This window comes from Jaculus jaculus, chromosome 19 (assembly GCF_020740685.1).
Source record: "Jaculus jaculus isolate mJacJac1 chromosome 19, mJacJac1.mat.Y.cur, whole genome shotgun sequence".
Classification (NCBI taxonomy): domain Eukaryota; kingdom Metazoa; phylum Chordata; class Mammalia; order Rodentia; family Dipodidae; genus Jaculus; species Jaculus jaculus.
Genome location: NC_059120.1, coordinates 16,547,446 through 16,565,782, shown reverse-complemented (window position 1 = coordinate 16,565,782; position 18,337 = coordinate 16,547,446).

Below are 18,337 nucleotides of genomic sequence, written 5' to 3'. Positions count from 1 at the left end.
TCTCCTGCTTCTCTTTCTTCTCTTTTTCATTTTTCTTTTTTCCTTGGTGCTGGCCTGTAATTCCCTGTTCCAGGATGTGGTCTACATCCACAATGAGTTGTAGATCAGACAGATCTACTAGATCTCCCAAAACAAACAAGATAGACTTCTGTCAGAGCACTTGATTATCTACCAGAGGTTAATGATAAGACCCTACTGCTAAAGACACCATATGCTGTCTTCACAGACCATGGAGAGACCTGGCTGGAATCCAGAAGAGAACCAGTCACCAATTAGCCCATCTTGTGCTGGGTAGTGCTAAATGAGCTACTGGGAAAAGTAGCCAATATCTCTCCAAGCAACGCAAAAGCTAAGTGGTTCAGAACCAAACAACCTGATGTGATGCTCACACAAGTGCAATAGTGGCACACAGCCATGGTGGGTAACAACTGCTCTTGGATTGGCTAAAAGATTCACTCAATGAAAAGGAAACCATATCTGGAACTGGAAAACAAGTCAGAATCATATATCCAGATAATGATTTTGCTTCCCAATGTCAAGCTCCCACTAATCTTGGCATATAAGAAAGTCTATACCATTTAAATTACCCCTAAGTTAATAATGGTTATTAACCATTAACTGGTGATGATTTCACTTTCTGTTGGAGTATCTGCTTCTCTTTTTCAGATGGCAGCAGGATCTGAGGGGATAAACGACCCAAAGCACTTCACCCTGGCCCCCACTGAAACCACAGAGGAACTGGGGAAATAAGCGAGAGTGTTGCTTTCTTGGTGAATCTGATATCAACACAACAGTGCTGGAGATAGGCACTGAAAACACTCAACACCTTCCAAAGCAGAGATCCAGAGGCTCCTAAGAGCCCATCACTGAAGTAGACTTACAATGCACCCAACATGGCTTAGGGAATTTTGCAGAGGAGGGTGAAGAAAGATTATTAGAGCCACAAGTTGGGGCATTTTGCACAGGGACATTGCCTCTCCCCCATAACTGACTGTTGCCCCCATAATGCATGAATCACAATCCCCATGGGGTTGACCTTCATCCCCAATAAGGAAGACCTCTTCAGACAAAGGACAGGGAGGAGGGAAAGGATGGTACTAACATGTTATTTACATACTAAATATGTCCATATCTAATAAAAAATAAATTAAAAAACCAAAAAAATAAAATAAAATATAATGATTATTTAGTGGTCTGGCTTATTCTTTAAATTCCATTATCCCAAAGGAGATTACCTTCTCCTACTCCCCTTCCTCCAAAATACTGATGTCAGAGTTCTCTGTGTTCACCCATGGTACCACCACTTTGTCTAGCATTAAGGCATAAGTCAATTTCCTTTCTTGTTTGTCTAAATCACCAATCCATGTCCAACCTCTGGGTTAGTCTAGAATTCAAAATGTTGCCTCTATAATATCTTACATTCTGTTAGACACAATGACCTTGCACTGCCACATTATTATGAGTCAAGAACCAGAAGTGGCATTAGACCCACTCCTGGTGCTGCATAGTTTATGCATAATAAGAGGTATTCCTCATTGTGGTATCACACCAAGTAGTTCTGGCCCCAACAGACTTTTTTTCCCTTTAACTATTTATCTTTTTCTGTCCTCTAACCCTGGATAGCTACTATATTTTTACTGTCACCATAGTTTTGCTTTTCCCAAAATGTTAGATTTGGAATCCTACAATATGTAACATTTTCTTGTGGGGGTTCTTTTTACTTAGTAATATGCATTTAAGTTTCTTTCATGTCTTTTCGTGGTTTTGATAGCTCATTTCATTTTAGCACTGAATAATACTCCATGGAACATTGTCAGTTTATGTACCATTCACCTACTGAAGGTCATCTTGGTTGCTTCTAAATTTCAGCAAAGATGAATAAAGCTGCTATAAACATCCATGTTCAGACATAAATTTTCAAGTTATTTGGGAAAATACCAAGGAATGTGATTGCTAGATCATATGATAAAAGTATATTTAGCTTTGTTAGAATCTGCCAACGTGTCTTCCTAAAACGAGGATTCCATTTTACATTCCCACCAGCACTGAATAAGAGCTTGGGGGACTCTGCCGCTCACCAGTATTAGGTTGTTTGTATTTTGGCTTCTGACTGCTTTAACAAATGTATAGTAGGATTTCACTGTAATGTAATGTCCCTCTTGAAGTGCACCTGGCCCTTATCACAGAGAGTATATTCATGGCACTGAGCTTTAGTTTGCAATTCCTTGATGATATATGAAGTTAAGAATCTCTTCATATGCATGTCATCTGTGTATCTCTTCTGCCCATTTTTTTTTTTTCTGGATTTTGTCATTGCTGGGGTTTAAAAATGCCTCATGTATTTTAGAAAGGCCATTATTAGATATGTCTTTTGCAAGTAGTTTTTCCAAGTCTATGATTTCTCTTCTTGTTCTCTTGACAGTATCTATTGTGGTTTGGATGTAAAATATCCCCATAGATTCGTGTGCTTAAGTATTGGCTCCCTCGCTGGTTGAAATATTTGAGAAGGTTGTGGAGCCTTTAGCAAGTAGAGCTTTGCTAGAGAAAGTGGATCTCTGGGGATGGCCCTCGACGTTTTCTTTCCTTTCTATTCATCCTCTACCTCCTGACTATGGAAGCAGTATGAGCAGCTGCCCTCTCATGCTCCTGCGCCATGGCGAGAACTATAAGCCAAAATAAGCCCTTTTCATCCTTAAGCTGCTCTTTGTCAGTTTTTTTTTTTAAGCACAGCAACAATAAATTAAATAATACAGTGTCTTTTATAGAACAAATGATTTTAATTTTAGTGAAGTCCACTCCATCAATTACTTTTCAATGATTATGTTTTATGTGTTATATCTGAAAGGCCATTTCTTTTGCATTATAAATTTTCTTGTATTTCATCTTCTAGCCATTTTATAATTTCATATTTTACATTTGGGCCCACAATCCACTTTGAGTTAATCATTCTTTGTATGTAGAGGTCCAGTAGTTATAGCATCATTTTTTTTTTTGAAAATCCTATATTCATTTCAGCTCAGTAGACTCATTTCAGACTTCTGGTTTACAGAATTAAAAAATAAATTCTTGCATTTAGCCATTACATCCATCCCATTTGCTGCAGAAACAATAGAAAATAAACACATGATATTTATGTCATAAAGGTGGGATAGGATCAAATGAGAAATACAAACACAGGCAAAGTACCTACCACAGTGATGTCCCCCACCCCTGAGGTAGGGTTTCTCTCTAGTCCAGACCTAGAATTCACTATATATTCTCAGGGTGGCCTCGAACTCAGGGCGATCCTCCTACCTCTGCCTCCCGAGTACTAGGATTAAAGGTATGCATCTCCACTCCTGGCTCCCACAGTGATTTTTATAAAGTAAATTCAGTAGGTCTGGATACTTCAGATGACCCAGACCACAGAGTTCTGAATGGTTTAAGAGCTTGATCAAGAAGCAAATTAGATTTCCTGCATGTTCCATGTGAGAAAGGAAGGGGTAATACTCAGATATTCAAGACTTGCTTCCAGTTTCCTGTCTTGCACCACCTCATCATCCTGTCCTTTTCCTTGTCCCACCGGGAACCTGTGGCCTATGCCAGCTAGAGGTGATTTTGTGAGGCTGGAACAATGGACAAACTAACAGCCTACTTTTCCATTGGCCTAATATGAGCTTTCCCAGACATTGTCCCAATCTGCAAGTAATCACAGCTGTTTCACACTTAATTTTCTTTTAATTCAGCTTTTATTTCCTTACTAGAAACATGCTTGACTCTTGCAACTTTGCCCTCTGGCTGCAGAATGGTCAGGCCTGACACAGGGACAGTAATCCCAAAGTACTGCTTTCCACAAGGCTGTGATCTGGATAAAGGCGGTCAAAAACATCAAAGAGCTGGGGTTGGAGAGATGGCTTAGCAGTGAAGGCACTTACTTGCAAAGTGTAAGGACCCTGGTTCAGTTCCCATGAATCCAGGTAAGCACATAGTAGAGCATGTGTCTGGAGTTTATTTGCAGCAGCTGGAGGCCCTCACATGTCCGTTCTCTCTCCCATTTATCTGCCTCTTTCCCTCTCTGTCTTTCTCTCTTATAAATAAACAAAATATTAAAAATAAATAAATAAAAACTGAATAGCTGTCACAAGACATAAGGTACACTTTCTAAAAACATTCAGCTTCTATATTGCTAGCCTGTTAGGTTCTTAGATAATTTGATCAAGTAACCCCCATGCCCAGATGATCTCCATTTAGTATGTGGGATGACCAGGAAAAAAAAAAATCAAATTTAAAGACAAAAATGCACAGAGAAATGATCTGGGTCCACATTTGATGTGATTAGTACTGGATATAGAATTCTTTCTCTTTAGACACGATCAGTTACAGCGACAATTTTTTTTCTTCTAATCTCAGATCAGTGCATACATACCTGCACTTCGTAGTGCTTGCCAGGGGGCTCATTATAATCATCACTGAATATTTGTTGAGAACCCACTGGGCACAGAGAACTGTGCTAGGCATGTGATCAGGAGAATACCTATCTCCAGCCAAGTCCTTTTGTTTCTATTCTGTTCTCGGACTAATAACATACCTAAGGATAGTGGAATTCTACACATAATCAAACTTATTATCTGATTTGATCATTATTTTGATTGCTACTTATGATTTATAATAGAGGTCATTATTTTATTACATACTTTCTGTATATAATTAAGTTGCTTTAAATGAAGACTTTCATTCAGCTCAAGTTAGTAAGAATAATGGATTTCTGATTTTCTCATCATGGACTGAAGAGAAATTGAGCCACCCCCTGGAAAAAAAATGGTATTATGCTATTGAAAAGGACATTTTCTCAAAAATTTAGTGTGCATGGTATATAAATGGGAAGATTGATGCAATTTAGTATAAGATAAATTTCATTGTTTCAAAAAATTATCAAAACTATGTCAAGGAAACTAAGCTGCTAGCATTACAAGTGGGGCTAGTATTCTCTCATCATGTCACAAGTTTCAGGTTTCAAGCCAAAACAGGTAAAAAAAAAAAAATAGATCATTTTGTTAGAGTTGCACATATATTTTGTGACACAAAAGAGCCAAATTGATAAAGGAAAAGGGGAAAAATCGGTGCCTTTCAAAGTAGAATTTCATGTTTTTCAGTGTTAGCGAGTTAGTTTATGTGTCAGGCAAACTTTGATCTTAAAATATCTTTCAGAGGCATGATTTCCTCCAGAGACAATTTGCTGTCTTGATATCCTCATAAGTGAGACAAGAATAAATATTTTGTTCCATAAAATATTCCTCCCCTGACTATTCCTATCTCCTAAACTTGTCTTTGTGTGAAGGAAGTGATAACCAATTTATTTGTAGATGTTTTTAAATTTCCAAAAAGCTTCCTTTTCTCTTAAAAGGAATAATTTTATAAAAATCCTTTAAAAATTGGTGGGGGCAGTATTCTCATATCACATGTAATGATTTAATATCCACTGTGGATTTCTCCTTGACTTTCATACCTTTGCCTCTCTCTGCTCTTCTCGAATCTTTCTTTTCCTTTCTCTCTAGGTCCTCTGTTTTCCTCTCCCTCCCCAACAGAGTACCTAAGTCACTATGAGAAAATGTCAGCAGTTGCTCCCCATTCTACCTAGCTCTGACCTGACCAGTAAAAGATCCTCACCCTTCTGCCTGGACCATGCAGCTAAATCTAAGCAATTTGGGTACATTCTGTACACCCTTCAGACAACAATTCCTCCTTACTGTGCCAGAATCTTCTTGGAAACCAAGCCAGATGAATTAGTCAAAAGCACATTCTCTATGATCACAAAGAAAAGTAATCTGGACTCGTTTATCTATATTTAAACTGAATTTAAGATGAGAAGGTCTGAGTGTTTCTCCTTCAAAGGAGAGGTAATTTATTTTCCTTGCTGGCTCCTAGATTTGTTATCAGAATTTTGAATTAATCATGTCCCAATTAATTCATTCATTCATCAATGTAAATTTGGATATTTTTGCATTCTTATTTCTTCCTTAACTCCTACTCAGTGTTTATGAAGACATTCTAACTAACAAGGAATAATCAGGTTTGGAAGAGTTACCTTAACTTTTCCACTGGAAGGTGTCTATCTTGTCTTCCTAAAACAGAGACTTCTGTAGCCATGGTGGAATCCTGGCACCCATCTGGAACCAAACATGTTCATTTCATCAAAAAATTCACTTCCTACAGTTATCCAAAATAATACAGCAATAATAACAATAAAGTTGACAGCCACAGTGACAGAAGGCCTTTAACCCCATCACTCAGGAAGCTGACGTAGGAAGTTCACTGTGAGCCAAGGTCAGCCTGGGTTACAGAGTTAGTTCCAGGTCAGCCTGGGCTAGATTAAGAACCTGCTTCAAAAAACAGAAAAGAAGAAGGAAGAGGAGGTGGAGGAAGAAGAAGTGAAGGAAGATAAGGGGGAGAAGAAAACAAAAAAAGAAGTAGGCAATACTAATGCTCTAAATGGTTTTAACTTTCAAGAACAAGTCTGCTACATAAAAGAAAAGTTCACCAACATTTTATATACAAACCTTTAAGATTAAATTTTAGTAGTTTACTGTACTGTGACTTTCCTCATGGGAAGTGCCTAATTTGTGAAATTGGGACAAAGGAATAACCTAAGAATATAAATAAGCAATAACCAACTGAACTTGGATCTCTTTGCCTTCCTCTGACCACACCATCTACTCCACTTCTGCTAGGATCATGAACTGAACTTCACTTCATAAATTACACTGCCTGACTCTAGGTGTAAACGTCCTTATGTAAACATAGGCAGAGATGTCATCGATGTCCTAGATGTATCACTCACATACACACTCACTCTGCATTCAAGAGTCCCTAGGAAGTCTCCAGTCAAGTTGGGGAATTAAAAAAAAAAAAGATTAGATCATTTCCCATTCTTCAAGTTTCTGTCATTAGAAATGAGAACATTTTATTTGTACTATCGTGATTGTCTGGAATCTAGTTTGGAAATAGTCTATAGGCAATCTCAGTTAGTCATTCTTCTATGTACTCAAGCTTTATTTCTATGCCATGTGTTTGGAATTTCCCATAGAAACATGATAATTTAGTGGTAGTTGGTTTTCCAGAAAACATCTGTTTGTGATGTACTGGAATGCAGTATATATATAAGTGCTATGTATCACACGGAATTGGGAAGATGTGAGCATATATACTTGGAACCCTTTTCCCTTTGCTTATACATTAGAACATGATAAAGAAAAGTAATTACTCTAAGGAAACTAGTTACTTGGATATTTTTAACTCCTTTAATTACTCTCTCAACAAGTCAACTCTTCAGCTACTCAAAATAATTGAGAACTAAAAGTTCCTCAGGGGAACCAGAGGCACTAGACTCCATCAACATGTAAACCACTTAGATTAACATCAAATGGGGGATAGATTAAAGGCTGGGTATCTTGAAAGCACTAGACTTTTCCCACAGTACTTATGGGCTATAACCCTCTGTAAATCTCAATGATCTTATAGGAGAAGGGGAATGACAATCTATTAAATTAGGCTTTGGGGGGTAGTTTATCTGAGCTAACATGAAAATACTTAGCCCAATGCTTTGTATGTCTTCTCATTACTGAATTCTGACCTGCCTCGTGATGGTTGGTAGGTTACACAATGCTGTCTGTAGATACAGAAGGCACAATTTGTCAGCTGCTCACAGTGAGATTCACCTTCTCCGTCCCCTACTCTCCATATACCCAGGACTGGCCCTCAGCAGCAATATCTACAATATCCAGACTCATCCCACATAATCCTGGTCAGCTGGGAATGAATCAAGCTGAGCCATTAAATTCACTCTACCAGAACTCTGGGTTTTGGGACTGGAGAGATTGCTCAGCAGTTGAGAGGGCTTCCTGTACAAGCATGAGGGCCCAAGGAGGCCTAAAGATTACTCAGGTTCAATTCCCAGGGCCCACAGAAATAGCTGGGCATCCATAATCAGAATCTCTGAAAACTGCTAGAACTTATGAAAGAGAGATATGGCAAACTCTGGAACCAGTAAGAGATTCTGCCTCAAATAAAAATAGCAAGAAAAGTGATGGATTGGGGCACCTGACTGGCCCCTGCAGGAAAGTACACCCCACTGCAGGTGAGTGTAGGGGTGGATAGATATGCAACATAGCCACGTGAGCTTGTATAAGTCACCCACGCACTCTCTCTCTCTCTCTCTCTCTCTCTCTCTCACACACACACACACACACACACTAACATCCAAAAGAATTCTGAGTTGTGAATCAAGAGCCTTACTTCAGCAGGAAGTTGAAAAGTCCCCTTTGTAGCAGCAATTAAGAGTCAAGTGACAAAGCTTCCATTTTAAATTCCAAAGAGGTCATAGTTGCTCGAGTTTTTAATGGTTAAACTCTTCTACGACATACTCAAGGTTATTTCTGTGGTTCCCTTCTCTCAGCACCTATTTTCTGCATTAACTAGCTATGGGTGGAATCTGTAGCTTACAAACCTTTTTTTTTAATTTTTTTTTAAATTTTTTAACTATAGCCAGTCTAATTATTGTGATTGCAAGAAAGTAGAGCTCATAGCAGTGGTGGTATCATCCAGGTGATTTCGTTTCTCATCCAAAATGCTGTGCAGTTTGGTTCCAGCCTCTTTGCTTACTTCACGTGACTGTTTGATCTGCGTCTTTGGTGACAGACTGCAGACAACCCTCAAGCATATGGTTCCATGGAATCTGTGTATAGTTTTTCAGAGAGATGTCACTCGTTAAAAAAATCGACTGAGAGACTTCCGGTTAAGATGGCGGCGTAGGTACCACGCCAAACCTGCCTAGGGGGGAAAAAGACCAAAAAAACTCAGCAAAATACACACTTTTACTAAAAAGTGAGGTGTATAGGAAATTGAGGCGGCAGCGGAGAAGTAGAAGAGTTATAGAGCATCCAGAGCCTGCACAGGCGGGAAAAGCAGCTCCGGCAGCTCAGCCAACCGCCACAGCCGCGGCGCAGCAGAAAGCCGCCAGACTCTCGGCTCGAGCCGCAGGAAAAGCCAGGTGCGGGATTTTCCCCTCACACCGCGCTCTCCACAACTCGGGAAATGTGTGGGGAGAGCGGCAGCGAGCAGCAGGGGAGAAGACCGCGAGGTAGAACACGTGGAGCAGCGAGACAACCAGAGCAGCCGCGGCTCCCTCCCGGTACCAGCGGCCCCAGCAGCAGCGGACCCAAGAGCGGCAGCGGTGGCAGATCCCGCAGCAGCGGCTTCGGGGGGAGCAGCGGCGGTGGACACGGCAGCGGCAGCTTCAGCAGCGGTAGTGGCTCCGGTGGTGGCAGCTACAGCAGCAGCAGAGGCAGCAGCAGCGGCTCGGTTTGCCCCGTAGGAAAAGCAAGTGCCCAGCTCCATAAATCAGAACAGCAGCCCGACAACCCAGGCAGCAACTTGACTGAGACCAAAATCACCCAAGGTAACTGGGATTGCACCAGGAAGGGTCTCACTTGGTCACAAGCTGACTTGGATCCCTCAACAGACCAGAAATCTAAACCTCTTTGTTGATAGAGGATCTGGTCATTATAATAACTACTCTTGCATACATACTCGGGGCTGTTTTTGATTGAATGTGTACAGTGTTTAGTTAAATTTTAGAATCTACCTGTATTTTATTCCACTCAGCCTGCTTGAATACTCCTATAGCAGGGAAACTCAACCCCTAAGAACATCTTTATAGATACTCTGAGAGTCTTAAGAGCCACACCTAATACCTTAAGGTCCTACCCTGAAAATATATTACATCAAATCAATTGATACAGCTAAAAATACCCAGCTAGCTAGAATGTCCAAGCATTAACTTAATTCAAGATGCAAAAATATATACATTATAACACAAGAAACACTAAAAAGCAAGACGATATAAATCCACCTAAAAGTATTAATGCATCAGAAATGTCCTCCAGTGAGAAAGAGTTAGAGGAAATGCCTGAGAAAGAGTTCAAAAGAATAATTATAAATATGTTCAAAGAGGTCAAAGAACACATTAAAACAATCAAAGAAGAAATCAAAGAGGAAATCAAAGGAATCAAAGAAGAGGCAGGACACCAATTTAATGAAATAAAGAAGGCAATACAAGACATAAATAGGGAAATAGAAATAATAAAGAAAAACCAGTCAGAATTACTAGCAATGAAGAACACAGTTAATGAAATAAAAAACTCTGTAGAAAATCTCACCAGTAGGATGGATGAGGGAGAGGACAGAATATCTAAGCTAGAAGACAGGGGGCAGACCTAATGCAGTCCAACAAAGAGAAAAACAAACTTATAGAAAAGTATGAGTGGGAATTTCAAGATATTCGGGACACTATGAAAAGATCCAATATAAGAATTCAGGGCATAGTAGAAGGAGAAGAACTCCACTCCAGAGGCATAGTAGGCATCTTCAACAAAATCATAGAGGAAAATTTCCCCCAAATTGGGAAAGAGGTGCCAATACAGATACAGGAAGCCTTTAGAACCCCAGCCAGACAAAACCCAGAAAGAACCTCTCCTCGCCATATTATAATCAAACTTCCAAACACACAAACCAAAGAAAAAATATTGAAAGCAGTTAGAGAGAAAAATCAAGTTACCTACAAAAGCAAGCCCATCAGGATTACAGAAGTTTATTCAACACAAACTTTTAAAGCCAGAAGGGCTTGGAGTGATATATTCCAAGTTCTGAAAGATAACAACTGTCAACCAAGGTTACTTTATCCTGCAAAGTTATCCATTCAAATAGATGGAGAAATAAAGACATTCCGTGACAAAAGCAGGTTAAAGGAGTATTTGAAGACAAAACCAGCTCTACAGAAAATACTTGATAGAATCCTCCATGCTGAACAAAAGGAAAAGCACACATATAAGGAACCTAGAAAAAACAAGCTATACTCAAATACCAGTTAACAGAAGAGAGCACAGGTAGAACCAGTAACACACACACACACACACAAAATGGCAAACATAAATACACACCTTTCAATAATATCTCTTAATATCAACAGTCTCAATGCCCCAACGAAAAGACATAGATTTGCAGACTGGGTTAAAAAGCAGGATCCTACAATTTGTTGTCTCCAAGAAACTCACCTTTCTACAAAGGATAGACATTATCTTACGGTGAAAGGTTGGAAGACGGTGTTTCAAGCAAATGGGCCTAGAAAACAAGCAGGGGTTGTTATCCTAATATCAGACAGGGTAGACTTTAGTCTGACGTTAGTCAAGAAAGATAAGGAAGGTCACTTTATATTGATTAAGGGCACACTCCAACAGGAGGACATTACAATCCTAAACATATATGCACCTAACATGGGGGCTCCCAAATTCGTCAAACAAACACTATTAGAACTAAGGTCACAGATAACACCAAACACAGTGTTGGTGGGTGACTTTAACACCCCACTCTCATCAATTGACAGGTCATCCAGGGAAAGAATAAACAGAGAGGCATCTGGACTAAATGAGGTCATAGAAGGAATGGACCTAACAGATATATACAGGACATTTCATCCAAAGGCTGTAGCATATACATTCTTTTCAGCAGCACATGGAACATTCTCTAAGATAGACCATATATTAGGACACAAAGCAAATCTTAACAAATTCAGGAAATTGAAATAATTCCTTGTTTTCTATCTGACCACAATGGAATTAAACTACAAATCAGTAGCAAGAAAGGCTATAGAGCATACACAAAATCATGGAAACTAAACAATACACTACTAAATGATGAGTGGGTCAATGAAGAAATCAAAAAGTAAATCAAAAAATTTATAGAGTCAAATGATAATGAGAACACAACATACCAAAATCTCTGGGACACAATGAAGGCAGTTCTAAGAGGTAAATTTATAGCCTTAAGTGCCTATAGTAAGAAATTAGAAAGGTCACAAGTAAACGACCTAATGCTTCGCCTTAAAGCCTTGGAAAAAGAAGAACAAGGCAAACCAAAAATTAGTAGACGGGAAGAAATAATAAAGATTAGGGCAGAAATTAATGAAATAGAAACAAAAAGAACAATCCAAAGAATTAATGAAACAAAGAGTTGGTTCTTTGAATGGATAAACAAGATTGATAAACCCTTAGCAAATCTGACCAAAAGAAAGAGAGAAGAGACACAAATTAATAAAATCAGAGATGAACAAGGTAACATCACAACAGATTCCAGAGAAATTCAAAAAATCATAGGGACATACTATAAAAGCATATACTCCACAAAGTATGAAAATCTGAAAGAAATGGATGATTTCCTTGATCTATATGACCTACCTAAATTAAATCAAAATGAGATTAATCACTTAAATAGACCTATAACAAACATGGAGATCCGAACAGTTATCAATAATCTCCCAACTAAAAAAAGCCCAGGCCCGGATGGATTCACTGCTGAATTTTACCAGACTTTTAAGGAAGAGCTAACACCATTGCTTCTTAAGCTTTTCCAGGAAATAGAAAAAGAAGGAATTCTACCAAACTCCTTCTATGAGGCCAGCATCAGCCTGATACCAAAACCAGGCAAAGATAGAACAAAAAAGGAAAATTACAGACCAATCTCCCTCATGAACATAGATGTAAAAATTCTCAACAAAATATTGGCAAACAGAATACAAGAGTATATCAAAAAGATCATTCACTCTGACCAAGTAGGCTTTATCCCAGAGATGCAGGGATGGTTCAACATACGCAAATCTATAAATGTAATAAACGGGTTGAAGGACAAAAATCACATGATCATCTCACTAGATGCAGAGAAAGCATTTGACAAAATCCAACATCCCTTCATGATAAAAGTCCTACAGAGACTGGGAATAGAAAGAACATATCTCAATATAATAAAGGCTACTTATGACAAGCCTACAGCCAACATATTACTAAATGGGGAAAAACTGGAAGCTTTTCCACTAAAATCAGGAACAAGCAAGGGTGTCCACTGTCCCCACTTTTATTTAGTATAATTTTGGAAGTCTTAGCCATAGCAATAAGGCAAGAGAAACACATAAAAGGGATACAAATTGGAAAGGAAGAAATCAAGTTTTCATTATTTGCAGATGACATGATTCTATCCATAAAGGACCCTAAAGATTCTACTAGCAAGCTGTTAGAGCTGATCAAAACCTACAGCAATGTAGCAGGATACAAAATAAATACACAGAAATCAGTAGCCTTCATATATGCTAACAACAAACACACAGAGGATGAAATCAGAGAATCACTCCCATTCACAATTGCATCAAAAAAAAAAAAAATACCTTGGAATAAACCTAACCAAGGAAGTAAAGAATCTATACGATGAGAACTTTAAAACACTCAAGCGAGAAATTGCAGAAGACACTAGAAAGTGGAGAAACATCCCTTGTTCCTGGATTGGAAGAATCAATATCGTGAAAATGGCAATCTTACCTAAAGCAATCTACACATTTAATGCAATCTCTATCAAAATTCCAAAGGCTTTCTTCATGGAAATAGAAAAAACAATTCAAAAATTCATTTGGAATCACAAAAAACCTTGAATATCTAAAATAATACTGAGCAACAAAAAAGAGGCTGGTGGTATCACCATACCTGATTTTAACCTATACTACAGAGCCATAGTAACAAAAACAGCATGGTACTGGCACAAAAACAGACATGTAGATCAGTGGAACAGAATAGAGGACCCAGATGTAAGCCCAAGTAGCTATAGCCACCTGATATTTGATAAAAATGCCAAAAATACTCATTGGAGAAGAGACATCCTCTTCAGCAAATGGTGTTTTGAAAACTGGATAAATATCTGCAGAAGGATGAAAATAGAGTCTTCTCTCTCTCCATTCACAAGAATTAAGTCCAAATGGATTAAAGACCTTAACATCAGACCGGAAACTTTGAAACTGCTAGAGGAAAAAGTAGGGGAAACCCTTCAACATATTGGTCTTGGCAAAGACTTTCTGAATACAACCCCAATTGCTCAGGCAATAAAACCACAGATTAACCACTGGGACCTAATGAAATTACAAAGATTTTGCACCGCAAAGGACACAGTGAAAAAAGCAAAGAGGCAACCTACAGAATGGGAAAAAATCTTCACCAGCTATATATCTGATAGAGGATTAATATCTAGGATATACAAAGAACTCAAAAAGTTAAATAATAAGGAATCAAACAAGCCAATCAAAAAATGGGCTATGGAGCTAAATAGAGAGTTCTCAAAGGAAGAAATACGAATGGCATATAAGCATCTAAAAAAATGTTCTACGTCACTAGTCATCAGGGAAATGCAGATTAAAACTACATTGAGATTCCATCTCACTCCTGTCAGATTGGCCACCATCCTAAAAACAAATGATCATAAACGTTGGCGGGGATGTGGAAAAAAAGGAACCCTTCTGCACTGCTGGTGGGAATGCAATCTGGTCCAGCCATTGTGGAAAACAGTGTGGAGGTTCCTAAAGCAGCTAGAGATTGATCTACCATATGACCCAGCTATAGCGCTCCTAGGCATATATCCAAAGGACTCATCTCATTTCCTTAGAAGTACATGCTCAACCATGTTTATTGCTGCTCAATTTATAATAGCTGAGAAATGGAACCAGCCTAGATGTCCCTCAACAGATGAGTGGATAATGAAGATGTGGTACATTTATACAATGGAGTTCTACTCAGCGGTAAAGAAAAATGAAGTTATGAAATTTGCAGAAAAATGGATGGACCTGGAAAGTATTATACTAAGTCAGGTAACCCAGGCCCAGAAAGCCAAGCGCCACATGTTCTCTCTCATATGTGGATCCTAGCTACAGATGACTGGGCTTCTGCGTGAGAATGAAAATACTTAGTAGCAGAGGCCAGTAAGTTGAAAAGGAGACATAAATGGTGGAGAAAGGAAGGGAGGAGGATACTTAATAGGTTGATATTGTATATATGTAATTACAATGATTGTAATGGGGAGGTAATATGATGGAGAATGGAATTTCAAACGGGAAAGTGTGGGGGTGGGGAGGGAGGAAATTACCATGGGATATATTTTATAATCATGGAAAATGTTAATAAAAATAAAAAAAAAAATAAAAGTACAGAGAAGTAATTTGTTCAAAAAAATCGACTGAATATTTGGAAGGAATAGTGAATAAAATAATGTTAGGTTAGCTACATAAGGATGTGGAGAATGAAGTATAAAACAATGAAGCTTTTTTTGAAGTACTTTAAATAGGTATTTCAACAGGAAATGGTAAAAATGTGTATATCTCTTTTTGCCTCTGAGTTGCATAATGGAGCCTGAACTAATAAATAATTTCCTTTCTCTAAACACCAGTTAGTAGAGTTTGAAAGAGTAGACATAAGTAGTCAAGAACCTTTCAATTCTAATTTAAAAATAAGTGACCTTAAAAGTAGATTGTATTATTAACATAAACAGCAACTCCGTAAATGTAGATCTTTCTCCACTTGCCAGAAGACATCTACTTTCTGTCCCTCATAGAACTTTCCTGTGACAATGTGCATATGGCTCAGTGATTTCTCAAGGTGTTCTTTTGTTTTTGTTGGTGCTGTTTGTTTGTCTAAGGATTTTCGGGGTGAATGGATTGCAAGCACATACAAAATACATTATACAAAGTGGAGTCAACAAACCAGAGTGACTTGTTTTGGGATTCAGAACTGTTGGCTTCCAGAACTTGTAGATTTGACCAGGAGATTCCGGTCAGTCAAAACTCTTGCCAAGAAATGAGAAGCCCCAGGAGGATGTTTGGGTTTCGATGTGCTGCAGTCCCCCCTGGACTTCCCACGTGGACTGTGCCAGCAGAACCGAGGAGCCTAGTCCTGCTCTGGTTCCACTGTTTGGAAAGGGCAGAGGATTTTATTTTTTTAATTGGAAAATGGGAGGGGAATTAGAAATGTACTTTAATTTATGTTTTATACTAAATGCCAATATACCACAGTTTAAAAAAGTATATAGAATTTTCAGCTTGATGCTTACAAGACAGGGAGTCATTTCATCACATTGAAATGAGCATTTGTTAACAATGAAGTCATTATTTTAATGAAACCTGATCAACTTTCCTGAATAATTTGAGACTTAAAAAAAAAACCAACATATTCCAAGTCAGAAAAAAAAATAAGGAAAAGACCATACGTTCGACAGAAGTGAAAAATGGTTACTATGACAGCTTGATTTGGACAAGGAAAACCTGTTTCAAGCTATTCATAAACCCAACTCTTGCAAACTATTTATTATGTACAATAAATTACATGAAACATGTAATGAAAAAAAATGAGAGCAACTTGTCTGAGAACTGGGAGAGTTAATGACAAGTACTTGGGGCAGCATGAGAGGGGAATCCTGGCACCCCTGCTGACCAGGATGAATGGTCATCCACTCCACAAGGACCCCCACTCTTCACTAGCATGATACAAATGTTTCATCCCTTAAAGAAGAAAAAAGATGGAATTTTTCCTAACCACATAAAAGACACTGTTTTCACTTTTCTGAAACAATTCATTTAGCTTCTACTCTTCGTGTCTGAGTAGACATTTCTCACTACAAAGCCAGGGCAAAACAGATAATTGGGGAGTGATGGGTAGAGACTCACTGACAACCCTCTTATTCTGAGCTACTTGTTATATGTGTGTGCTTATAAAAGGACAACCAAAATAGACTTTAAGTTGGAAATGTATGTCCCTGTGAGTCCAGAGATACAGGAAATTCTGTGAGAAGAGCACTTTATACATATGCTGGATCAAGATTAACACTTGATTTCTAATTTCAACCTCACATGTATCGGTCAGAAACAGCTCATGGAAGGAGTTTATTTCAGCTTACAGTTGGGAGTGCATACTATCATGGCAGGCAAGTCATGGGGAAGCAGCCATTATCACACTATCACATGAACCATGAGGAAGCAGAAAGCTGTAAAGCACCAAGCAGGATTGTACTACAACCCCTCCAGGCCCACCTCCAGTGACACACTTTCTGTAGCAAGGCTCTGTCTCCTAAAGGTTCTACAAACTTCCCAAACAGTGCCACTAACTGGGGACTAAGCCTTCAAGCACATGAGTCTACGGGAATAGACATCTACAACCAAACCACCACAACGCAACACACAATGTAATTGGCAACAGAAGGTTTATATCCCTCAAACAATCATTGGAAGCAACAAGTGATCAGGTTTTTGATAACTTTACGCAGGTAATGTAAGCCATGGAAACTTTCCAATGGGGCAGAAGTTTCGAAGTGGGAATAAAGGCATATGGCATATTGTTGTATTTATTTCAGAGTCTGAAGGTTCATGCTGTATACAATGGAAATAGCTGGGGAAGAAGTGAGGATTAGGGAAACAGACAAGTATATAAGGCAGGGCCTGGCGGCCAGGACAATGTGGGTTCATGAGAGTGAAATTAAAGTATTATCCTATAAAAAAGAAACGGTAGTGAAGAATTCAGTCTGTGTGTAAAAATCTACTCAGAAAATGTGGGTGGCAAGGGAATGAAAGTAAATCCTACAGTACAGTTACTGGATTGTGGAGCAGTCTAAACAAACTCTCCTCATAAGCGAGATTAAACACAGCTCTACCCTCGGAGACAGAATGCCTGGATAGCAATCCCCACTGCTCTCACAAACTGTACCTACCTCACGGGCTCCATCTCTCCATATGCAAACCAGGATTCAAAAAGGCCTCTTCTCTTGGTGAAATTAGCTCAAGAACTAAACCATTCATAAGATATTTAACACAAATTGAACATTTTCTTAGTGATTGCTAAATGAAAATAATTTTTTTTCAGTTTTTTGCCTAATTTTTAATGCTTTCCTCGAACAAAGTTTAGAATTATCTTCTTTATCATATGTCATTTTTATTCTAATTTTAATTTAATTTTTAACAGCCACATTGAGGGATAATGGTGCATAATTAAGATATAAACTGCAATTAACTTTGACACAATTATACAACTGTGAAATCATGACCACAGTCGAGTTAGTGATGATATCGAACATTCCTGATTATTTCTTCCTGCCCCAAAGTAGCCTTGCGTATCCATCTCTGCTCCCCGGCAATCATTTATGGATTTTCCTCTTTAAACACTAGTTTGTACTTTCTTCTATGTTAGGTTACTAGAATTACACTTCCTTAGGCAGGACTGTGACTTCTCTTATGCAGTGCAATGATACTGAGGCAAATCCTTAATTTTTGGCATGTAGTAGTAGCCTGGTATCACTGCAGCAATAGCGTTTGCATGCCCACACTGCAACTCAGGATTTTCATTTACCTCTAGGCTGGCATATATGGTGGTTTCTACATTTTGGCCTTGACCAGTCAGTAAGCTATGAACAAATTTATATATTGTCATACTTATATATGTTACTTATGGTCAAC